Source organism: Dama dama, chromosome 25 (assembly GCF_033118175.1).
Source record: "Dama dama isolate Ldn47 chromosome 25, ASM3311817v1, whole genome shotgun sequence".
NCBI lineage: Eukaryota > Metazoa > Chordata > Mammalia > Artiodactyla > Cervidae > Dama > Dama dama.
In genome coordinates this window covers 22,923,694-22,934,121 of record NC_083705.1, presented here as the reverse complement: position 1 = coordinate 22,934,121, position 10,428 = coordinate 22,923,694, and positions in this window count along the sequence as shown.

The following is a 10,428-nucleotide window of genomic DNA, read 5'->3' as shown; positions in this document are numbered from 1 at the left end:
CCTGTCCATCACCAACTCCCAGAGAAACTTCATAGGCAGTGGTAATGATTTGTGAATGGAAAGAGATTTATAAGGAAATGAGTTGAGACAATGCTATTCCTTAGTTTTAAAACAGTTAACAGTTTAAAATATAAAATTTCAGTTTAAGAGTTATTGTGCAAAGGCAGTAGGATCACTCTTGTAGGAACTAAAAGGCACTAACCAAAACAATAATATTATGCATCACAGGCTGCACTGTGTTGGGCTGCCCCCCACTCCCACTCCTGGAGGCCTACAAGGCCTGTGCTTGCCTGGCTTCAAGACTGAAGAAAGGGCATGGAGTCAGCCACAGAGACATCAGTGGTTTAATGGGTGGGGGAGCTTACATTTCTGAAGCAATGGCCTGGAGTGACACGCCAGGGTGTGCAGGCAGATGGTGGTGGATGGCAGGGGATGGTGGGCTGCATATGGCATGGCGGCGCTCTTCACTGCCAGCGGCGGGCTGAGGGGGGCCAGGGAAGGGAGGAGAGATTGCCAGTAACGGGGGAATTAGCATCAGTCACTACGGAAACCAGCAGAGGGGCACACCCTCACTGCCCCTTTGATGAGAACAATCACCAGCTGGGGCCTGGGACGAGTACGTGGGAAGGTCAGTCTTGTGAGCAGGGTGTAGGTGAAGCAGGTACTGGTAGAGCAAGGGAGGGACAGAGAATGAGAGAATAGCCATCTTGAGTGGCCTGACCATACACTCTCTGATTCACTGTTTTAAACTTTAAACACAGAATTCCAAGGTGTCAAATTGAATGGGAGAACTGAAGTATCTGAAGTTTTATTTCTTCATCTGCATAATCAGTTTGTTATCTTTGCTTCTCTTGAATTGAATCTACTGTTTAAACACAGAAATAGGTAGCACCACAGGGATTCATTCAAGTGATTCCTAACATTTAGGAATTAATTACTAAGCAAACATGTATGACTGCTGGGTCCATGGCAGAAATGGGGGTGGTGGGCAGGGAAGAACTGAATAAAGTTTCTTCTAATTGAAGTTCATGCACATAGAATAACATATTTATTAAAGAATAAGTAATAAAAGAGCTAATTTGTAGTTTGATATGTATTATAAAAACTCAACAACATTCACAGCAGTTGTTTAGAATTCATGCACACAAAGATGATTTTCTCATAACAGAGCATCAAGTGTTTAAAATTGCTCTTGCATGATGACAATAGAAAAGTAACCTTGTAATCAGCATTATTATTCTTAATTACCCACAAAAATGCTCACCCTTACTGCCTGCACCTCGAGCAGACTGTTCCCACCAGTCCACTTTTGGTGTGCAGATATTGTTCGAAATTGCATAATCTCTCTAAGACATTTGTACCACCAGGAGAAGAGGAAAAGGCCTCCCAAAATATAAACGAGAAACTGAGATTAAATTTCCTATCAGCTAGACTATTAGATTTCCAAATCAGTTGCATCAGATTGCCTTGCTTTTTTTTTTTTTTTCTGGTTGTGCTGAACCTGGGCCCAAACCAGTGAAAACACCAAGTGTTAATCACTGGGCCACCACGGAATTGCCTCATTTGATTTTAAAAAATGATTCTTTACCTGCGTGCTTTAAATTCATATCAGTTATAATAATATAATATTGCTATAACATAACTAACATGACTGACATATTACATGCGTAAACATTTGTTTTTTTCTACATTAAAAAACTAAGCGTTCTTAGATTATTTTTTTTCTGGTAAAACATAGGAGGAGGTGGTCAAATTTTCAAAATTTTATAAAGTAAATCAATCACAGAACTTATGATCTAGATAAATTTTCCAGATAATTCTCCTACCAGAAAGTCTTCTATAACAGTGGTAAAAATGTTATTTTTTTCCCTCTCCAACCTGGTAGTCACTAAAAGTGTTCCAGGCTTGAAAACTACTCAGCCTGTTTCCTCAGGTTGAACCCTTCTGGGAATAAAATAATGTCACATAAATAGTAAATAACAGTATTTCTTTGCTTCAGTTCCACCTACTATTTCAGTATTTTAGGTTATTTTCCATCTCCCAAATTACCTGCATTTATTTATAGGTGCATTCAGAGGGGCAGCTAATTTTTGCCCTCGTAGCGTTGATCACCTCAGAGGTCTTTTCCGGCCCTGAAAGCCTTGGAGCCATCTGAGGTCACCCCTACAGACACAGTGGCCCTCTGCTTCCAGTGAGGACACCTGTGCCACCTCCACAAAGCAGTTGCTGTCACCGCTGTAGCCTCAGCCAGTACTGGCGCAGTGACCCAATTTACACTTGACCCGGGGAGATTCCCGAAGACATTTGAATGCAGATAGCAGCACTCAAAATTACAACCAAAGTTAAGAATTTGAATGCTTCATTCCAGGAGGAAAACAAGGAAAGAATGTTCTCCAGGGAGTGTGAGGGATCTGAGACAGCCTCTGGGCGGCCTGAGATACCAGTGTGTAGAAAACATGATCATTTCTCCTAGTAGGAGCATTCCTCCCTGAGGTATCAAGCTTTCAGAGGAGCAGAGCCAATCCCCAGTCCTTCATTCTCAAAATTACAAAATCTAGCAGAGAAAGAGAGACAGAGAGGCAGAATCTTTGAGTTGAATACCTGTTGAGACTAGTTTCTCCAGCCATACAAATCAAACAGAGCCTTGGTAGACTGACTATCAAGTTTCTCTTTGGGAACGACATACTAGTTCCATGAACCAAAGCTGATGATGCAGACCCATGAGGCCATTCCACTTCTGCCACTCTCTGGGACCTACCTGCCCTTGGACCACCCATTCCACCAACCTGAACAGTCTGGACAGTGCCTCTCCCCGTGTCTGGTCTCAGACGACCAAAACACAAATCACAAGTTCCACTGTAATGTTGGAGGAGGGGGAAGGATGAGTAACTCCTTATCACAATTCCTCAGTCATAGCACATGCTAAATGAATGAGAACCTTTTTCTTCTCCTTGGACAGGGGAGGGCAGTTTAAACAGTGACTATCAGGTAGGTTACTGGGCTTTCCTGGTGGCTCAGTGGTAAAGAACCCACCTGCCATGCAGGTGCAGGTTTGATCCTTGGGTTGGGAAGATCCCCTGGAGAAGCAAATGGCAACCCACTCCAGTATCCCTGCCTGGGAAATCCTATGGACAGAGGGAGCATGGTGGACTACAGTTCATGGAGTTGCAAAAGAGTGGGACATGACTAAACAAACAAACAAAAAAATTAATTAGGTTAATAATGATTAGGTTACTGCAGTAAGAGAAACTCCTTAAAAATTAGAAAACAACATATAGGCAAATGAAAGTCTAATCAAACCAGCTCTTCAAATGAGGAAGAGACTTTTCCTTCTCTCCACACCCTGAGAATCCCAGGGAAAGGGGAAGGTCAGAAACCAGTCCCTGGGTGTGTTATGATACAATAAGTTTGTCTCATTTCAGCCCCGTCCCAGGGACCAAAGGAGGATGGAGGCCCCTAAACACTGGGAACAGACTTTCTCTCAGCTCAGGTCCTACGTGTTATGTGGTGTGACAGGCTCTTGATGGAACATCTGCACCATTTGTTGGGGACAGCCACCGCTTCCTGATGAAGTGCTGTTTGTCTTCACAGGGATTAGCTGGGACTCCCAACTTTGCACTGGCCCAGCCATAGTCATCACGTGAGGAGCATAAGCTCTTCAAATTATCTTGATGTGCTGATGCTCATCCCAAAGAAGAAGGATGTACATCGACCATGCCCACTGGACCATCAGCCATGAGCCTGTCTAGCATATTCACAGGCCAGAGTACACTAGAGCTCACCAGGTGTGTTCGGGTTTTGGATAAAATCTGACACTTCCTTCTTCATCAGATTGTGAATTTTAAATTTGAAATGGAGCAGGACCCTAGGGTCCTTGTCCCCCCTCCCCCTGCATCCCAGGCCAAGTCCTCTGCCTGCCTTTTGTCTGAAAAAACTTTAGCCAAAGAGTATGTTTAATCAGAGAAGTGAGAAAATGCAGAAACAAAGGAAAACAGTCAAAGGAGATGAAATAATAATAACGTAGTCTTTAAGCATAGTCAAGGACCTTTAGTTCCTTCTCAAGAGCTCTTGATGATATCCTGAGCCACATCCTGTGAACTGTTTTAGATACTGTAACGCCCAGCAGGTGGGAGAAGATAAACTGCGTGATGACCAGACTCTAACCATGACACATGCTGCCACAGTTCTGAGAACTGGTCTCAAGGAAATGGTAACAAATTGACCCGGAACTGAAGATTAACTGCGCCTAAAACACCCAAGATGACACTGGCCAATATCAAGATGATTTAAGAACTGATTGTGCTGTTTCTACATGTAGTCCCCTCCCTCAGCCTATAAAAGCTCTGACCCATTGATTGCCTGTGGGGAGAGTCAGCCTTTTGACCAGGGTCCACTCTCCCCTGGGATCGCCAGCATCTAAAATAAAGCAAACTTTCCTTTTCACCAACTTGGCCTCTTTAATGGCTTTTGAGCAGCGAGCAGCCGGACCTGGGTTCAGTAACAAGTTTGGCTACTGTTTCTACCCTGCATGTCTTCTTCAGGAGGGAAGCCAGATACATATGGAGGGAAGATAACGTGAAGATACGGGAGCAGATTTGTCCTGCACAGCCCTCAGAGGAAAACAATCCTGCTAACACCTTGATCTCAGACGTAGTCTTCACAACAGTGAGAAAACTGCTTCTCTGGTGTTTAAACCTCCCAGTCTGTGGTTCTTAGTTATGGTAAACTAGTACATGAATCTGCCTGCAATGCAGGAGACCCTGGTTCAATTCCTGGGTGGGGAAGATCTGCTGGAGAAGGGACAGGATACCCATTCTAGTATTCTTGGGCTTCCCTTGTGATTCAGCCGGTAAAGAATCCGCCTGCAGTGTGGGAGACCTGGATTTGATCCCTAGGTTGGGAAGATCCCCCCGGAGAAGGGAAAGGCTACCTACTCCAGTATTCTGGCCTGGAGAATTCCATGGGGTCGCAAAGAGTCGGACACGACTGGGCGACTTTTACACACAATTATACATAATGCCTTTATTGTGAGGTAAAGAAGAAATAAATGGAAGGTAATTTACAATAAAATATGTATTGGCACTTGTAAATGATCAGGTACAACTGTTCCAAAAGACTTAATGTTTATACCATACTGGGCTTCAGTGGCTCTAAGCGTAAAAGTATACATGAGGGCTGACACAGAAACACATGGTACTGGCGATGCAAATACAAAATTTGGAGCGTTACTGTGGATGCGAGATCTTCTGAAAGAGTGAAAAACGCTTGGTAAAGTTCCAAACAAAACAAACAACAATCTTCCTTCAATTTACATGGTAGTTACATTCCTGGAACATTTGAGTAATACGTGGCATTCATTTGTGACGCGGAAACAGGTGCCAGGCACAAATCATCATAAACAGGTTTTTTATCTCCAAGAATGTCCTGTGAAACGTTTGAAAGTCACAGCCAATTCTTCATTTTCCTGTACATTTGCAGGTTGCCAGAGTGTCTAGCATCGCTGACCCACAGCCCTCACTGTCAGTAGGGCAGTCATCATGATGATCAAAAAAAAAAAGACTCTTATTCCCAGAATATTTCCTAAAGACTCCCTAAAGGGGAGTACCACCTTGGTTAGAAGCAGTGATATACAAGAAAATTAAAGTGGGAATTCCCTGGTGGTCCAGTGGTTAGGACTCTGCACTTTCACTGCACATAATTCCTGGTAGGGGGACTAAGATCCTGCAAGCCATGCAGTGCAATCAAAAAAAATTTTTTTTTAATAAAACTTTTTTTTAAAAAAAGATGTAATGTATGGCTATCTTTTGGTGCCCAGCCAGCCCCATCTACTCCTTGCCAGAGCCCCTCATGCCTGGAGGCAGAGAGCTGGGCACTGGTTCACACAGGATCACACAGCAGGCAAGTCAAGCAAAGGATACGCATCTTCTGAACTGGTATTATTGAGACCCACAGACTTTTTAAAAAGATTTACTTTATTGAAGTAAAACTTGATTTGCAATGTTGCATTAATTTCTGCATCACAGCAAAGTGATTTAGTTATACATGTGTGTGTGCATGCTAAGTTGCTTCAGTTGTGTCCAACTCTTTCCAACCCTGTGGACTGTAGCCCACCAGGCTCCTCTGTCCATGGGATTCTCCAGGCAAGAATACTGGAGTCCGTTGCTATGCTCTCCTCCAGGATATCTTTCTGACCCAGGATTCGAATCCATGTCTCTTATGTCTCCTGTATTGGCAGGTGGGTTCTGGCTCAGATGGTAAAGCGTCTGCCTGCAGTGCGGGAGACCGGGGTTCGATCCCTGGGTCGGGAAGATCCCCTGGAGAAGGAAATGGCAACCCACCCCAGTACTCTTGCCTGGGAAATTCCATGGACTGAGGAGCCTGGTGGGCTACAGTCCGTGGGGTCACAAAGAGTCGGACACGACTGAGCAACTTCACTTTCACTTTCTTTACCACTGACACCACCTGGGAAGCTCCTTTAGTTATACATACCTACATTTGTAACTATATTCTTTTTCATATTCTTTTCCATTATGGTTTATCATAGGATATTGAGTATAATTCTCTATGCTACACAGTAGGACCTTTTAGTTTAGAGAGCCATAGTCTTGACACAGTTTTGAGCTTCCTGTATTAAAATGTTCCTTTGCCTACTGGAACTTTAGAGGCCTCAATGTATTCTAAGCTTGGTAGAGACTAGCAGTTTGGGCACGCCTTCTGCGGTGTGAGCTTCTGTGTGTATTTGGATGGATGGAGAGGGCTAAGGCACCGGCTGTGACTGCAGAGGTGGTGATGTGCCAGAGCACAGCTCCAGGGAACCATCCTGACAAACCCTGCTGTCCATCGCTTGGTTCCTCTTCCTAAGCAAATTGAACATTCATTTTTGGAGGAAACCTCATGAACCCACAAATTGGTTTCACCAGCAAGCTGTGATTTTTTAATCATTAACTGGGCCCCTAATGCACCCAACCCTTCTGTCCCACTCTACCTGTCAACCAGGATGGCTTCCAATGTTTACTCTCACACTTTTCCCTTCTCTCAAGCACTCAAATTTCACCTCGTCATCTCATGCTCCAGGCAGATTTTTGTGCATTGTATTGAGACAGTTATCAGTGTTCAGAAAAACTTCCTTCCTTTTCACCTCAGAATTTCTTCTCCTCTCACACAAGAAGAAGCAGCATCCACTTGTGTGGACGATTGCTCCCCTTTTCAAGGGAATATGCTCCACTGATTAAAGAACTTTTTCCTTTTCAACTGCTTTCTCCCCTTCATCTTTGCCTGGAGATGTGCCGTTTGAGTTAGAACACTTTCCTTGCAGGTAACAGAATCCACTTAAGCCAGAAAATGGGGCTTTAAGGAATAAAAACAAACAAAAAACAAAAAAACCAAACCAATGGTTGGAATGCCACAGGTCTCAGGAAAGGACTTGAACGAGAATTACAAAGCCATCAGTACCGCTTCCACCATTCTCTGCTGCTCCTCCGTGCTTCTTTTTTCTCTTGCCTGTACACTAGCTTCTTGTGGCTTCCTGTTGCCGACTGAAAAAGCTGCACAACCTGCAAGTTGAGAGTTATGTTTTATTCAGCAGGTTTTCTGAGGACTTCAAGCCAGGGAGACGGGACTCTTGGATTGTTCTTAGGGACTGCTTTAAAGAGGTAAGGGAGGAGCCAGGTTATATAGGAGTTTTGTAACAAAACCAGGTAGTTGGAACGTCAAAAGAGGACTGTTAATTAAAGAAAACCAGACATCTCAAGCTAATGAATTTAGCGCTTTTCTATGTTTGGGAGGATGCAAAGGTCTAGAGCTCACTGAAGGCATCCCTTTGATATGCACCTCAGTTATCTAGGACCAGTATCCTGAGTTTTCCATCCTGAGTCTCCCAGGGCCCAGCTGTGGGGTGACTGCAGTGGCTAACTGCTTGATGGCCGGGCATTCTGTTTCTTTCCTGCCTTCCCTCAGGGCCCAATGTTGGCTGTGAAAGCTGATGGCCTGATGGTAGCAACCTCCTTTGTTTACTGTTAGGCAGGTGACACCCGTTAGTCCACCCTGTCCACACAGCAGAGCCTCAATTTCAGGAGTGAGAACCCAACTGGCTAGCTTGGATCAGGTCCGAGCCCTCGTCCAAGTCCATCTAAAATAACTGCTCTCAACTTCTGAGATGACCCCAGGCTCCAGGGCCACTCTCGCCTTTTGAGAGGAGTCACATTCTGTCTGTGGGATGTGTGTCTCTAAATCAACCTTCTTTCACTTTCCTATGGCACGCTCTTGAATTCCTTCCTGCGCAAAGCCAAGGACCTTCACTTGGCAGCCTGTCCCGTGGGCTCACCCAAGACCTGGGACATGACCATCCACCCTAACCACCTTTTTCTGCAACAAGAAGAGAATCATCAGCTTAGTCCTCGAGTCTACTCTGGTACTGCCTAATAAAGTTTAAAATCAAACCTGAAAAAATCCAACTGTTTCTGTTAGGCAATCGTGGACTGAAGCAGCCTGCCTTGGCCAGGCATGATAATAACCACTGACATGAGTTGTCTCACAACAGGTGGTCCCAGTAAGGAACACAGCGTTGCACTGAAAACTAACTGGGAGAATGTGGGAGGGGCCAAGAGTAGAAAGGAGAGGTCAGTCCATAATATGTCCTGTCAACCTCCCAGAAACCCTCAGGCTGGAATCCATTTTGGCTCAGAAATGTGCACACCATCAGGAAGGGCCTTGAGTTGGACCAACTACGGGTACAAGTAAGATGATTGACCAGAGACAAGAAAGCTAACCCTATTATCATAAATGAAGTCGTTCAGTCGTGTCCAACTCTTTGCAACCCCGTGGACTGTAGCCTACCAGGCTCCTCCGTCCATGGGGTTCTCCAGGCAAGAATACTAGAGTGGGTTGCCATTTCCTTCTCCAGGGGATCTTCCCAACCCAGGGATCGAACCCATGTCTCCAGCATTGCAGGCAGACGCTTTAACCTCTGAGCCACCAGGGAAGTCCCTATTACCATAAACCCCGAGATCGTGAGCCATGTGGCAGAGCAGTTCTCCTGGGTTCCTTTACCCTACCACTCTCTGCCTGGTTGAAGGAAGTCTCTTGCTTTGCTGTTATGTATGTCTGCATGGAAAATTCATTTCCAAGTGTTAGACAAGAGCCAGTTCTCAGGCCCTGGAAGGGGTCCCGGAGCCAGTAACATTTCCAAGTAATTTAACTCCATCAAAGAGCAAAGCTCAAGAATACTTCTGGGAATACAAAAATATACAGCATTCGACAGGATAAAACTCACGATTCTGGTGCCCAATCCACCCTCGGTTGAAGGAAACAAATGGAAAATGAAGAGGAAGGAACAATGTCCTATCTCAGCAATTCTATGAATAGTCGCCTCCTCTCCCATTTTAAGGCTATTGATATTTTCTTTTTTACACATCAAAGTATTGTTTGACTTATTACAAAAGCCTCCATTACTACTGTTATTTTAAAAATCTTGGTCAACAAATGAATCACTAAAATGAGAATACCAAACAAAAAGAGAACAAGAGAAACGTCTGCAATGCTTTAAAAGGATGAATTTTCTCCCTCTCTCCCTATTTCCTTTGCCTCCTCTTTCTGCCCGCCTCTGTAAAAAGTCCTCAGTTTCTTTACCTCAATCTCTTGCTTTCCTTCCTTTTCCAGTTTAATACAGAAAGCTCAGTGGTTGCGGTGCTTGGGCTTAGTTGCCCGGTGGCAAGCGGGATCTAGGGCTTCCCAGGTGCCGCTAGTGGGAGAGAACCTGTCCGCCGATGCAGGAGGCCTAAGAGACCACAGGTTCGATCTGGGGGTCGGGAAGATCTCCTGGAGAAGGAAAGGGCAACCCACTCCACTATTCTTAGCCCGGAGACTCCGAGGGACAGAGGAGCCTGGCGGGCTACAGTCCATGGGGTCGCAAAGACTCGGATACGACCCAGTGCCTGAGGACGCAGGCCCATGGGGAGTCTTGGTTCCAACTGTTTCCAATGTTTTCAGTGCAGGATGAATCCTGCATTGAAAGCGGGATTCTCAACCACTGGACCACAAGAAGACCCTTGCCCTTGATATTTAAGTTGGTAGGTTTTAATGTCTTACACATACTTCTGAAAGAAGAAGGGGACCTATTCAACAGCCCCTCACTGTAGTTCAGCGCCCCCTGATGCGCCCTCTACCCCGCTCCCCCAGCCCGGCTCTGTTGGCCCGGAACCCATCTGCCCTGACCCCGGGCAAAGAGAATCACACCTTTGGCCGCATCTGTCTGGATGGCAAACCGGTCCCAGCCCTCCCGGCTGCCTTCGGCAGCAATCTCTTGCTGGCATGGAGCGGGGTCGGCTCCATGAATTGAGGCAAAGTGGAGATAAGTGAGCAGGCAGACGAAGGGAGACGGGGAAAATGTACAGGGCCGGAGATGGGCAGATAAGAGAGCCGCTCAGTAGC